Source organism: Zingiber officinale, chromosome 4B, assembly GCF_018446385.1.
Source record: "Zingiber officinale cultivar Zhangliang chromosome 4B, Zo_v1.1, whole genome shotgun sequence".
In the NCBI taxonomy this organism is placed as follows: Eukaryota; Viridiplantae; Streptophyta; class Magnoliopsida; order Zingiberales; family Zingiberaceae; genus Zingiber; species Zingiber officinale.
In genome coordinates, this window is record NC_055993.1 from 60,257,684 (window position 1) to 60,273,683 (window position 16,000).

A 16,000-nucleotide genomic window follows, 5' to 3' on the forward strand; every position below is an offset into this window, starting at 1 on the left:
CAAGGTATCTAGAGTTTGATCCTTATGTTTCAAGAAAAATACCCATGTATATCTAGTGTAATCATCCACAATCACAAAGCAATATCTACTACCATTTAAAGAAATATATTTACTACTATCAAATAAATCCATGTGAATGAGCTCTAAAGCATTTGAAGTACTTACAACATTTTTACCTTTATGAGTAGCTTTGGTTTGCTTACCCATTTGACATGCATCACATATTTTGTCTTTTTGAAACTTCAACTTTGGTAATCCGTGCACCAACTCCTTCTTTGAAAGATTTTTGATATTCTTCATGTTGGTGTGAGCGAGTCTCCGGTGCCAAAGCCACGTCTCCTCTTCTTTGGACATGAGACACTTAGCAAACACATTAGTAGCACCAAATAGTTCAACTTGATATATATTTTCTTTTCTATGGCCTATAAGAACATTGGTGTTTAGTTCACTATGTTTGACTAGGCATTGAGATGAGTTGAACTCAACTCTATACCCCGAGTCACATAGTTGACTAACACTCAAAAGATTAAAAGTCATGCCTTTTACTAGTAACACATTTTTTATTACAAATTTCTCGGAAATTCTAATATCTCCAATTCCTATAACTTTTAGCTCACCACTATTACCAAAAGAAACGGTACCTTTACTTTTGTGTCTAAATGATGAAAATTTTGATGAGTCTCCCGTCATATGCTTAGAGTATCCACTATCCACGAACCATGTTGTTGGATGCTCCCCCTTTACGCATGCCTGTTTAAACACGATGAACCAAATGTTTTGGTGCCCACACTTTGGGTCCGGTAGCATCAATAACAAATTGCTTAGGTACCCAAGCTTGAACAACCTTAACCCTTGAAGCATGGTTTCTACTAATTAGGGACATGAATTTAACTTCCTTATCTTGAGATTTAAAACCTAGTCCCGCTTTGTTGTACACGCCTCTTTGAGCTCCTAGAATCATGTCTAAGTATTTTGAGCTTGAAGTAAATTTTACTAGAGCACATCTAAGATCATCAACTTGTGATTTCAATGATACATTTTCTTTTTCAAGATCATCAACATCATTTTTGTCATTTTCATGAAGCATGCAACTTTCACATGGCACAATTTCATTTTTGAGTGATTTCAATTCATTTTGCAATCTTTTAACCTTCCCTTTTGATTTAGTTAGTGCATTGGTTAAGCATGCAATGGTGGCATACATCTTATCAAGCTTGGGAGAAATTACCTCATCATCACTAGATGATGACTCACTTGAAGACTCCACATCTTCTTCATGACTATCTTCATCTTCACTATCTTCAACATGACTTAAGGCCATGAGAGCCATGTGCTTTGAGCTCTTCCTTTCATCTTCTTCCGATGAGCTTGATGATGAGTCATCCCATGTGGCTTTCAACGCCTTCTTCTTTTTCTTGATCTTTTCCTCTTGCTTCTTCAATTTTGGACACTCCGTTTTGTAGTGCCCTTTTTTCTTACATTCATAGCAAATTACATCAGTCTTATTCTTAGAATCCACAAGAGATTTACCTTTTCTTTTCTCATCATTGAAGATTTTCTTAACATCCTTCTTGTCAAACTTCCTTGAATGTCTCATCATTCTTCGAACGAAGTTTGCCATTTCACTTGATGATAGCTCTTCATCACTATCACTACACTATCTTGTTCGGATTCTGAAGATGATTCCTTCTTCTCATTTTTCTTTTCCTTGTGCTTCTTTTTGCTCTTTTCACCTGCAACCAAGGCTATACCTTTCTCCTTATGGCTTGTGTTAGCTTGCTCATGCAATTCAAGTTCACAAAATAATTCATCCAATTTTACTATTGACAAATCCCTTGAAACCTTATAAGCATCCACCATGGATGACCATAAAGAGTTTCTTGGGAAAGATTTTAAAGCATACCTTATGAGATCTCGGTTCTCCACACTCTCTCCAACTGAATGAAGACCATTTAGGAGTTCCTTGAATCTCCCATGTAGTGAGCTTACCGTTTCTCCATCCTTCATGGTGAAGTTTTGAAGTTGATTTATCAACAAATCCCTCTTTGCAATTCTTGAATCCTTGGTGCCTTCATTTAGTTCAATAAGCTTATCCCACAATTCTTTGGCACTCTTAAAGGGTCCAACTTTGTTGAGTTGTTCCGAGCTTAATCCACATTGCAGATTCACAATCGCCTTTGCATTTGCTTGAGCCTTCATTTTTTGTTCAACAGTCCACCTTGATGACTCAAGCATTTTTTCATTTTCAGTTGGCGCCATGAATCCCTCCGTGATTGAGAACCACATATCAATTTCGGTCATGAGATAGTGTTCCATGTGGCTCTTCCAATAAGCAAAATTGCTGCCTTCATAGAATGGTGGTCGTGAAGTACTATGTCCTTCTTTCATTGACATCTTGTAGCTCTTTAACTTGTGCTTTCTTGATGATGAATCCTCAAAAGCAAACCAATGCTCTGATACCACTTGTTAGGATCGGTTGAGCTAGAGGGGGGGGGGGTGAATGGCTCACTTTTTTTTGCACAGCGAAAATATGAAGGCAATGCTAACACTGGTATTTACTTGGTATCCACCTCCTCAAGGAGGTGACTAGTCCAAGGATCCACACCACTCACACTCTTTCACTATCAAAAACCCTCCTTCTCGGAATCACACCGAAGGTGGAGAAACCTTAACAGAAATACAACTCTCCCTTCTCTTCAAAGTAAATATTACAAACACTACAAAGAAGAAGAAGAGAGGGATTACAAGCTTTAACTGGCTTCTTCTTTGCAGTGAGACTTCAGTAAGTAGTGGAGAGGAGCTTGAACCCTTTCCTTTGAATCTTGATCACTTGAGAGCTTTCAAAAGACTTGGAGAGCAATGGAACAGTATGATTTTCATTGTTGTCTATTTTCCAGTTTCTTCCCGTGTTTTAAACGTTGAGAAAACTAGCCGTTTCTCACGCCGCCGTCGCCGTGGATCGATTGGGATTATATCCCAATCGATTCACAAGTATCCGTTGGAAGCCATTGCGTCAAGATCAATGGTGCAGATTCTTTTATTTGACTTGGATCGATTGGGGCAGCGTTTGAATCAATTCAGCCACTTGCTCATGAAATCGCAGCTTCGTGAATCGATTGGCCGATCGATTCAATACCTTGAATCAATCGATTCAGAACGATTCTGTGCTTCGCACAGAATGTTCATGGATCGATCGGCTGATCGATTCAATCCCTTGAATCGATCGGCTGATCGATTCAGAACGATTCTGTGCTTCGCACAGAATATTCACGGATCGATCGACCGATCGATTCAGTACCTTGAATCCATCGGCTGATCGATCCAGACGCATTCTGTGCTGCGCAGAACCTTACCAATCGATCAGCCAATCGATTGCCTTACCTTCAATCGATCGGCTGATCGATTCAGAGGCAATTTGCCGCACAGCCATGTCTGAATCGATTTACCAGTCGATCTCTAACAGTGAGCCTATCACACACATAATCTTGTGACTTGCAGGAGCTTCTCTTGCCAAGAACCGGTCCCCGACCTTCTTGGACTTCTCTTGCCTTGCATCTGGTCTTCTGACCTGCAAGAACTCTTTTTGCCAAGAATCCAGTCCTCGACCTTCTTGGACTTCTCTTGCATCTGGCTTTCTGACCTGCAAGAAACTCCTCCTGCAAACTCACAATGCATGTTAGTTCCACCGTATTAACCTAAACTTAAATAATTGTCAACACATTGAAACTTCCAGGGCATGATTGCACCAACACTTAGGACTTTCCTGCACACTTAGTTCAACTTGTTAGAATAACAATAACATTTAACTTAGAACTCTTTACCATTATCAAAACTCAAGTTCGATCGTTTGGTGCTCCCTGCACCAACAAGGGTTGTTATCCTCTTCGTTTAGTGCCACCAGATTGCTTTTACAGGCGGGCATGAAGTCAATCTGGGGTTTCTCTCTTGGATCATGTCGTCTTCTTCCTTTGGCTAGTACCAAAGCGGAGATACAACTTGTGACTTAGAGAAGTCATCTTGAAGGTATCTCAGCATGGATATGAATAGAGGCAATCCGTGTGAGGGTTGCTAGTTGATGTCGTTTACGTTACACACCATCTGTCAAGTATAATTTCTAAATGAAATTATTTTTCAATGATTATGTCTACACATGTATGTTCCTATGATGGTGTGTGATACGTATTGTAATAATTTAGAAAATTATTATACTTTCGCTGCATGTTTTTAAAAATATACTCTTATACTTATATAGAAACACCCAATAATTGGTTGACTGATAAGTATAAATTAGTCAACTGATCAATGATTTTCAACAATAGTAAACAACCTATAAAGGAAGAATGCTTGAACAATTTTGGCAAGTGGCTTGGTGAGGCCTTATAGAGCATTCTAGTCCACAAAAATAGAGAGTTAAACTAGCAGTAACAAACCAAAAGGTTATTCACTTTCACAAGTTTCTTGGTAGGAACAAGGATAATGCAAATAAGGTTATTCACCTCCTCTAGTCTCTCCAAAGATTCAACCCATGTTTCCGGGGCTATGGTGTCATGATAAGATATCTAGATTGTCACCTAGACATTTATAGTTCGATCCCCAACTATGGTATATTTATACGTTTTTTTTTCTAAATGGTGTGTACAATCAAAGGATACTGGACTCATGGACTGCCCGCCGCGCATGTTTTCGATTTACCCTGATAGCCGATGAAAAAAATTGTATGGGGTAGACCGATCATCCAAAGTTAGTCAATGAAACTAACTGAGTTTATCATTTTTTTCCCTAATGATCCACTCCATAGTTTTGCTCACTTGATCATATTGTAAGGCTTTCATAGCTTCTGTTTATTTTCCTCTTTGCACTCATTTCTAGACCGTTGTAAGATAGCTTTGATTGTTTATTGAGAAGGAGAAATTTTAGTGGTGCTTTAAGGGGGTGATTCATCAATGGATCATAAACAAGTAAGAGTGGGGGTTACCAAATCACATTTAATCTATTGTGTTAGTTTGTTATTGCTTACTCTAAATTTTTGTTTGTATCCAGGGACGTAACCACCTTAAGGAGAGGGGGTGCGACCGCCCCCTCTCACATTTTATTATTATTTTATATATATATATCTAATGTTAGTAAACCTACAATTTTTTCCTCTCCTCTTCTAAAGCACAAGAGCATTTTTCTTCTCCTTTCTCTTCTCCGGCAAGGAAGAAATGCAATACCAGTTGCTGCCCTCTTCTAGCAACAAGATCAAGCAGCCATCAACCCCCCTATCTTCTTCCTTTTCTGGTATTTTTTAGGATTTTATTGGCACAACAAAATAGTCATGTTTTGTCTTACCTTGCTCTCTTTGTGTTATTACTGAGCTCATCAAAACTAGTCAAGGTTGCTAACGAAGAAAGTAAAGTTCTCCTTTTTTTTTACTTCTCTATTTTATCTTCTCTATTTTTCTCAAAAGCAATGATCTTCCAAAAATTGTAAATTATTCCTTTCTCGTTTCATGAATTTTTGAAAATTGTCTCTTCTAATCGAAAATCCTGGCTACGCCCCTGTTTGTATATGTCTTTTGTTGCACTAACTTTTTGTAAAATGAGAACAAAGTGAGTGCTGTACTATTCACCCCCTTAGTTTCTCTTGGTCCCGAAATAAAATTGAAGAGGAATTCACTAGTCTAAGAACCTAGTTAAAGGTTGATTTATAGGAGTTGACTGAAAGGTAGTTGAGTCTTGTAATGTGAAACAATCATTGTAAATTTTAATGTTAATTTACTTCATTGAGAGTGTGATGATCTTCATCATACAGGGCTGCTATACTATTTATCTTTTTTATGAGGCAAGTTTTAGAGGGAGTATTAAGGTGATAACTTAATTTTTTTTTTCTTCTCCAATGGTAGTGCTAGCAATATTTATTTTGACAGAATCAATTTCAACCTATATCACTATAAGAAGATATTGGAAAGCAAGAGTCAGAAGTCTCGATCGACAATGCTTAGAAAATGAGATTGCTGGAAGCATGATGATTGCATAATGACGAAGGTGATGAGGCTGAAGATTGAAAAAAAAAAAGCTTTTTAAAATAGAAAATACCTTGCGGAAACATTTGATAAATTCCTAAAAAAAAACACAGAATTTTGAGCGGCCCTTCGGAAAGATAAGTGGAAAGGGCCTTTTTCTAAAATTTTAATCAGGCAAATTGATAATAAGAAGTACAGTTGGCCGCCGCACACTATTTTTAACAAATTTTCTTTTTCTCAAAATGATAAATAAGTAAACGGCTATAAAGTGTATGTGAACTGGTTTCTTTTGTCGTATGCTACGTCCGTTCCCACACCCATCCCATCCATCGGTTGCATCTTTGAGTCGTGACGTTCGTGAGCCGGCACCCGACTTGTCGGGTACATTGACAGCGCTGATTTATTTTCCAGCCCGTCAAAATATATAAATAAATAAATAAATAATTGATTAAATTATTCGATTGCACTGTGTATGTATCAAGACGTACCTTTACCTATAATATCGGTCAGCAGTTCAGCGTTCTCAGCCTCTCCTCTTCTTCCCCGGGCGACGCGAGGAGAAGAGCTGGGAAACAATTTCTACGGCTACCATTGCCCCGCATTGCACTGGTACCGAGACCCTCTCTCCATTTTTACCTTCATCCTTTCTAATCGAGGCTAATCTAGGACGAATCACGTATTTTTGTCAAAATGTTCTTCCTTTTGTTCGCGATCATGAATTTTGTGGAGAATCCAGCTTTTTTTTTCTTTCGAAAGATTGGCTTTTTGGAAAATATTTTGTGGAGAATCCTGCATTAGGTTTCTTTCTCTGTGGCTTTGTTTTTTGATGTTTATTTGAATGTCCAAATTGACTGCTCGACGAGATGTGCTTTCAATCTTTTTTTCTTAAATGCGTACTTGTTGTTGGTTGAATCTAAGAATGGACCAAGAGTATCGAGATTACATTCCCCCCTTAAAAACATTTTTTTTTAAAAAAACGTGTTGAAATTATTTCTACTGTCTTTCTCTCAAAATATTTTGGTTAGGGTTCTTATTCTTGGTTTGATAGTGGCTGGAATATCAATGGACATATTACCTGCTCTATCATAAGATTAGATGTCCGTCAACTTTTAAATATCTTCGTATTATTGTTTTCGTACAAGGCTTCTTTGTTGCAGGATTAGCTTTAATTCGTCTTGAAATGATTATTTAACCAAAAATAGCTTGTCTGAATCTTCCTTGCCTGAAATAGATACAGATAATGTAGCACAAAAGGTAAATATTATAAATTCTTACCATTTTGATGGGATTCATAAATTCAAAATTTTATGTCTTAAGATTTTAATTCCTTTGTTTTCATCACTGTAAACAAAGTAAAACAAAAAAGTATAAAATTGGAACACCAAATCCAAAATGTTAGGATTGAGCTCCCTATCAAATTACCAACTTGCATTTCATCAATTGTCTCAGATGCCCAATTGATGAGCATTACTCGTGAAACTGTAAAGGAGGCAATGGAATCACTTAATCCATCATATGCCATGAAATTTCAGGATCTCCAAGGCAACCCTTCACAGATAGCAGACTACTTTTTCAAACACTATCTGAAGTAGGATGGCTTCCTTTTTTCTCTAGTGACATCGATTGACCAGTACAGAACAGTCCATTCTCTTATCCACCATGCATCTTCAGTCAATAATATCTGTTTTACAACCTTTTATCAGATGACATTTGTGTTCCAGTCAATCTGTCTGAATGTTCCTTTAGATGTGAACTAGAGAAATTGGCTAGAATTCAACTGGTATGTTGGCACATGTAAGGGAAGCATGATGAATCTTGATAGATAAGGAGAGTTGTTGTAGAAGCTGAAAAGTGAGACATAAATCAGCTTGAATAATCTCCAAATCTTGAATGAAATATTCATAGGTAAGTTCGTCAAGGTACTTATTTTTCCTAATGCTGTTCAAAACAAACCAAACCTCAACATTGGAGAATCACTAATTTATGTTAAACTAGTCATTATTTTGTTGAAAGTATTTCTTTGCTTTCAACTTAACTGTCAATTAGAACCAAATATTGCTTTGAAGTTATGTATGCCTTGATAATTGTTTAGTTCTGTGATACTAAAATTAGGTTGCGTTAGGACCCATGATACTAAATAAACTCTACCATGGCAGTCTTAAACCCAGATAAAGGAGGAGACGTGCGTTAGATTACCAACTAGTATCAAATAAAGGCAAATATGTGTACAGATCCATCAAATTATTATGCTAATATTAGCTTATTCCTCGGAAAGGCAAGGTCTGACTACAATGTCTCGGCAAGGATGATTATATCTCCATGAGAATTTGTATGTAGTGTTATAAGAATTTTCACACTAGGTTGGATAAAAATAGACATTATAGGAATATCAATTGTGTTAGATTTTAAATATGGAGAATAACAATGCTATAAAGAAATAAAGGTAGTAGATACGATGATTAGGAGAAGAATTAATGTTTTGTATTTACAAAATATAAAATGGGTTAAGGGAAAAGATAAAGATGATAACAAAACTCAGATTTTAAGCTATAGTACATATGAAAGAGTGAAACGAGAATTGAAGTAGGTATTGTTGTAAATAGTTTGTTAAGGGATGAAGTAATTGGAGTAGTTAGAAAGAGAGATAGAATTATAACTTTTAAGATAGTGGTAACAAAAAAAGTTATTAATGTAATTAATATATGTGCACCTTAAGTAGAATTAAATGAAGACGCCAAGGAGGCCTAGATGAGCCTATATAAAAAATTCTGATAAATGAGATGAGTTTAATAGGAGAAAATCTAAATGGACACGTGAGAGTAAGAAATGAGGAATATGATAGGGTGCATGAGGTTATGATTTTAGACTAAGAAATAATGATGGAAAAACTATATTGGACTTTTCGATAGCATATAAACTTGTAATAGCTAATATATTTTTCAAGAAAAGAGAAAACACTTGGTTCTGTTCAAAATTGGGAACGATAAGTTGTAAATTGACTTTCTTATGGTCAGAAAAAGGGATATGTAATTTATAAAGTTTATAAAGTCATTTTGGGAGAAAATTTAACCATCCAACATAAGTTAGTGATTGTTCATATACACCATGGTATAAATAAAATATACATATTGCGAGATCAAATGGTAGAAGTTAAAGGATGAGAAACAAAGTATCTTTAAGGAAAGGGTTGAAACACAACTACTAGGAGAAATACATAGACTCAACAATGATATGGGACAAAATGGTATCAAATTTGTATACAATAGCCAAGAGTGTACTCGATAAATCAAGAGGATGGTACCACTAAATAAAGAATCTTAATAATATAATGAGGACTTATATTGGAAAAACGAATAACCTAGTACACTTATAAGAATGTAGAGAACATTAAAAAAATATGTTGAGCCCAGAATGAAGTTTCCAAATTCTTGTATCAACAACTTGATATAAAAGGAAAGGAACATCTATAGAATACTTAAAGCGAGAGAGAAGAAATCAAAGGATCTTATTCAAATAAAATGTATTAAAGATAAATACGATAGGGTACTCTGAAAAAAAAGCAAAGAAAGATATATTTTTATCAACTTTTTAACGAAGGTTTAGGCTATCAACATAACTTAGGAAACTTAAGTAGGTCACAGGACTATAGAGATTTAAATTTTTATTAGAGAATTCAAATTTTAGAAGTAGAAAAAATGTTAAATGAGGTGCAAAATGGGAAAGCAATTGTTCATATGATATTCCAGTAAGGAAATGGAAATGCTTAGGGAAGTAGGATATTGAATGACTTGTGAAGTTATTTTATTTGATATTAAAAATGAAGAAAATGTAGTGGAAAGTAACTACTAGTTCCCTTAATAAAACAAAGAATACGTATAAAATTGTGTAATTACAAAATTGTGTGAATTACAACATTAAGCTAATGAGCTTTACTAGGAAACTTTAGGAAAAAGTGATAGAAAAAATATTAAGGAAGAAAACCAAAGTTATCGAAAATCAATTTGATTCATGTCTAAAAGGTCGACGATAGAAGTTATATATTTTTTAAGATAGTTGATCCAAAAGTATTAGTAAAAGAAATAAAATTTACACATGGTATTCATTAACCTAGAAATTAATGGTATGTATGAGGATGTAATGACAAGTGTGATGACTCGAATTAACTAATGTATTTCCTATAAAGATAGAGTTACATTAAGGCTTAGCTATAAGTTCATACCTTTTGACACTAGTTATAGATGAACTCATTAGACACGTCCAAGACAAGTTATCATAGTGTATGCATCTTACAAATGACATTGATTTGGTCGATGAGACATGTGAAGGAGTAAATGCTAAGCTTGAATCTTAGTATGAAACACTAGAAGTAAAAGATTTTAGATTTAATACAATAAATACCAAATATGTAGAATTTAAGTTTAGTAGTATTAGATATAATAAGACAATTGTTAAGTTAGGAGATGATAAGTTATTTATAACTAAGAGTTTTAAGTATCTATGATCCTTTTTGAAAAAAGATGGAATGAGTGATAGTGATGTTTTACATAGGATATAAGTAGGATGATTGCAATTGAGGAGTTTTATAAATTTGTGGTTATATTTGCTATGTTATATGAAATTGAATGTTGAGTTATAAAGTGAGCACACAAACAAAAAATGAGAGTCACAAAAATGAGGATGTTAAGGTGGATGTGCAGATATATGAGAATGGATAAATAAGAAGTGAAAACATTAGAGAGAGTCGTGGTTGTGCCTATTGAGGGAAAATCCAAGAGATATGCTTGATGGTACGAACACATACTTAGGTGTCTAAAATGGCTCAGTTAAGCGATGTAAGACCATGCCAAATATGTACATGAAGAAAGATTAAAGAAAACTTGGTTAGCAACGTGAAAATGGATAGAATTTATATAAATGTAGATGAGGATATAATAGGGGATCGAGCTTAATGACATAGAAATATCTATATAGTCGACCTCATTTAGTAGGACAAAAACTTTGATTGTTATTATTGTTATACTAAAATTGCAATCATAACATAATTTCTTTCGTTCTTGTTTCCATTCATCTTGAGATATTTTTGTTTATGTCAATCTCTAATAGCGAAAGTAGCCATCTTGAGATTCTGTTTTACTATAATATTTATTAAAATTTAGATTCTCAAATTCTCTACATCACTTGGGATCTAGTTGATTTTAAGGTATTTTTTGTTATCTACTCTTCTACAAAAGTTTATGAATATTCTTTAGGTATCATTTTTATGCCTTAAAAAGCTAACCTAAGTAAACCTATTAAAATTATCTATAATAACAAGGCAATACTTGCTATTGTTGAATGATAAACTATCAATTAAATCTAAAGGAAATAATCTAAAGGTCTTGATGCACCGGTTATATCTTTTGACTTAATGTGTATTAATTGTTTTTTTTTCTTTTTGAACTAATCTTCTATTTCATAATCAATTTTCTTGGTCTTTAGTTATAAAACATTTGGTGATAGTGTTGGCCATGCGTGGTAGGTCAATAATGTAAGCATTATCATTTCTCCAATCTTTTAACAATGTTGTATCAAAATTTATATATTTAATCAAGCATTTTTCTGTAAAAAATTCAATTTTATAAATGATATTGCATAATTGGCTAATACTAAAAAGATTATACTTCATACATTTAACAACCTAATTTGGACTTAGTAATGATAGATTGTTGAATACAACTAGTGGGAGGGAAAATAAATGCTTGCATTTATGCTCGTTGATTGGACTTTGTTCTTGCTTCTACAATGGTTAGTATGGAGCGGAATATACAAACAGCAAAACTAAAGAACACAAACACAATATAAACTAATTTTACATGGTTCGGAATACCTATTCCGACTCCATGATGTATGATTTGTATGATCCATTAGTAGATCACTCTTGAAATCACATCTATTTTTTCCTTATCGAAAACCTTCTAGAGGTGGAGAAATCTACAAACTTGTTGCTTATAGCGAACAATACAAGTGTTATTAAATAAATGCAACAATAATGAAAGAGTTACATAATTAGGGCTTCTCTTGTAGTGTGCTTGTTGCTTGTTTTGATTATTTTTTTAAACTCTAGAACCTTAACCAGACTCTCTCAGCAACTCTCTAGACTCTCACATCAACCTTCTACTGAAACCTCCATATGAACCTCTTTTTATAACCTTCTACTGAAACCTCCATATGAACCTCTTTTTATAAGGCCTTTGCTAGAAATAGCTACATTTTGGAACCATTGATTAGTGTCCTCCAATCAATTGCTTGCCTCTAGATAGTCAATGAATTTGCACTTCATTTGACTCCCACAATAGCTATTTTGATGTTATCATGTGAGTTGACAAGTCTTGAACGTTCTATTTGTCTTAATTCCAGCATTAGTTAACTGCACAGTCGACTGATGGAGTAGTTGATTGAATTTTTATACCAATTGACGGATGCTCTTATCCAGCTACTATAAGCCTGAATTATATCATCTGCCTAGTGCAAGTCAACTTCGACTTCCGGTGCTTAGAGACTCTGTCTTTGGGATTTTATCTATTTGTCTAGTATCTAGTCGACCTCGACCTACACTTCCAATGTTTATTGACCATTTCTTCGGTACTTCGTCCTTTACCTAGTGTTAATCAAATTTAACTCATTAGGATTTCCACTTCCCACCTTAAGTAACTTTGACCCACTGCTACTTGTGTCACTTGTTTAAAGGTCACTCCTTTTGACTTCATCCATAACATATAATCAAGCTTGACTTGTCGAGACTCGAACTTCCAATACTTACCAAGCATACAATCCTCATTTACCTTCTTGGACTTCCACTATCAACTTCTAGTTGGTCTTTTCCATTTATCAACTTCCTGTTGCATTTTTAACACTTACGAACTGTCTAATTAACTTTGACTAATTTGAAGTATTGATAACACCCGTGTGTTATACTACGAGTGGCAATTTAAATTTACCGAATTCCTCTACACTAATATAGTATAAGGATGACTCGGGTCGTCTCTCAAGGAATGTAGTCAGTGAATTATAATTTTAGGATCAAGTTATTTGGAAATGAGATTTGGGTTTTCGATATTGAAATTGAGGGTTTATTGGTTGAGTTGCTAAAGCGAATGATAGTAAAAATATAATTTACTTGCAAAGGAATTTAGAATAAGAACTAAAAGCATTCAAACGAAATAAGACAATGCAGGAATTAAACAAATTAAATACATCCACTAGGCTGTTGGTATTATGCAAATTAGGCCCAACAAAAGAACAGGTTCTTACTTGGTCGTTAAGGCAAGAAGGCCGAAAGTAAACCAAGGACACACTTGTGTGAGCAAAGCCTAGTAAGGAACTTCCCTACCCTATCAACCTCTAATTATGTTTGTAATCTATGTTTGAAATTTGGGAAAGAGTAGTTCAAAATTGGTATGATAATTCCCGAACCTCCAACCTTGAGTACCTTGACCTTACTTCTACCACCAAAGTCACTACAAATCAACTAGCTAATAACCTAGCCATAGTCTATGATAGAACTTGTTTATCCTCCAAAGTTCATCTCAAAAACTTCAAACAAATACTTGAGCGGTGTCAGGACCTTGAAAAAGAAGTCCAAGGACTTAAAATTGCTTTGAGTAACCTAACCCTTGTCTATACAGAAAATAAACCTCTAACAAAGCAGGAACTCAGGGAGCTAATAACAGAAATAGCAGCTCAACCAAAGCTACTTGAAAAGGAAGCAATCAAAATAGCAGAAGGACTTGACAAGAAAATCCACAGAGTAGAGGCATTGCTGCATAAGTTGGAAAGGTGGACAACTTCATGAACAACAACTACTCGATTACAAAAGGAACAAATTCCTACAAAGAAGTTGTCAAGGCCACTAAGCAAATAAAATCACCTGCTGTTGGTTTTCCTAGGCCAAGTGATTTCCAGAGCCCTACTTCCATAAACTCGGCCTTAATCAACAAGGCAACACGCAAATCCAGCTCCTTGTCCAAATAGCTGAAGGTGTTCGAGATATACAAGCAGATCGCAAAACCATCTTAGAACATACCAGAAAAGGCGTTCCCTCAACCGCTGCAATACCGAAAGACCTTCTTGACAAACTAAAAAATTCTATCTTTAGGTCCTATATGTTGGTTGGTCCTAGGAAGATCGTACCAGTTCCACTGTACAAAAATTTTGTACAAGTGTCGAACCTTTCCCAAACAACCTATTGTGTTCTTTAGAAGTTAAATTAGGAATCGCAAATAGAACTTAACATTATTGATTACAAATTTAACTTATATGTTCTTAATGGTTTAGACTTGGATCGCAAGCGGAACTTAACACTATTGATCCAAATCCATCGATGTTATAAATTCAATTAAATATTAATTTCCAAAATTGGCTTCCAGGTTAAACATGGCGAGGCACTAGGCCTTCTTGGATATGGGAGCAACCACCACTTCCTAGACAAAGCCTTTTAAGGAAAGCTAATATTTAATTTCCTTATATAATTTTAGGTTTAACCAAAAGGAACAAACGAATCACAAATTCGAAAATTAAAATAAAAAACACAAACTCGAATTACAAATTCGAAACTCTAGAATCATATGCCTCTTGTGTTTGATATTTTCAAAAATAACTATACAAAGAAAACTAGTATGATGCAGAAAATAATTACTAGTTATACCTTTCTTTGTAAACAAATAACCTTTTGATCTTCTACCGTATTCCTCTTCAAATCTCGGACGTTGTGTGGGCAACGATCTTCCGAGACGAGAACTACCAAGCTCCTTCTTCTCCAAGCTAGATTCGGCCACCATCAATTCTCCAAGAGAAGTAGAGGTCCGACCACCACCACCAAGCTCCAAGGGATGCAAGAAACAAAGCTTCCTTTCTCTCCTTCTTCTCCTAGCTAGAACCGGCCACCATCACCAACTCCAAAAGAAAGATGAAACCGGCCACTAAAGAAGAAGAGAAGAGGAGAGGGAGAACCTCTAGGGCCGACCACACCAAGGAGGAAAAGAGAGGAAGAAAAAGAATAGAGTTGTTCTCATAAAGGCACCTCTACCCCCTCTTTTATAATCCTTGGTCTTGGCAAATAAGAAAATTTAAATAAAAACTTCCTTAATTCTTTTGCCATGAAAAGGAAAATTTTAATTAATTAAAATTAAAATCCTTTTCTTAATTATAATGGCCGGTCACTTTAAACTCCAAAACAAGGAGAGTTTTAATTAACACAAGAATTAAAACTTCCTAATTTGTTTTCGGAAATTTATAAAAAATTTCTCCAATAATTTTTCCCTTCATGGTGGATTATAAAAAGGAATTTTTATAAATTAAAATCTTTCTTTTAAATATGTGGATAATTTCCAAAAAGGAAAGTTATCTCTAAAAATTAAAATCTCCTTTCAGTCTACAAATAAGGAAAGATATCAAATCCTTTCTTAATCTTTTGTTGAAACTTATAAAAGAAATATTTAATTTTTAAACTCTCTTTTAAATCATGAACATGGTTAAAAAGGGAAAGTTTTCTTAAAATTAAAATTCACCTTTCAATCTACAAATAAGGAAAGATTTCAAATCTTTTCTTAATCTTTTGTAGAAAGCTATAAAAGGAAAGATTTAAATTTTAAACTTTCTTTTAAAACCATGATATTCTCATTAAGAAAAGATTAAAAATAAAATCTCTTTTAATATGATGTGGCCGGCCACACCAAGCTTGGGTTCAAGCTAGGGCCGGCCACGCCAACTCAACTCATCCTATTTACTTGGCCGGCCCAAGCTTGGGTTCCAAGCTTGCTTGCCCGACCCCAACAGGATGGGTATAAAGGTGGGTATAAATCTCTATATACAAGAGGCTACGATAGAGACCAAGAGGAGGAATTAGTTTTGGTCTCCCGATGAAATTAAGCTTCCCGTGTTCGCCCCGAACACACAACTTAACTTCATCAATAATAATTCATACCACTAAAGAATTATTATTGAACTACCGCACCAATC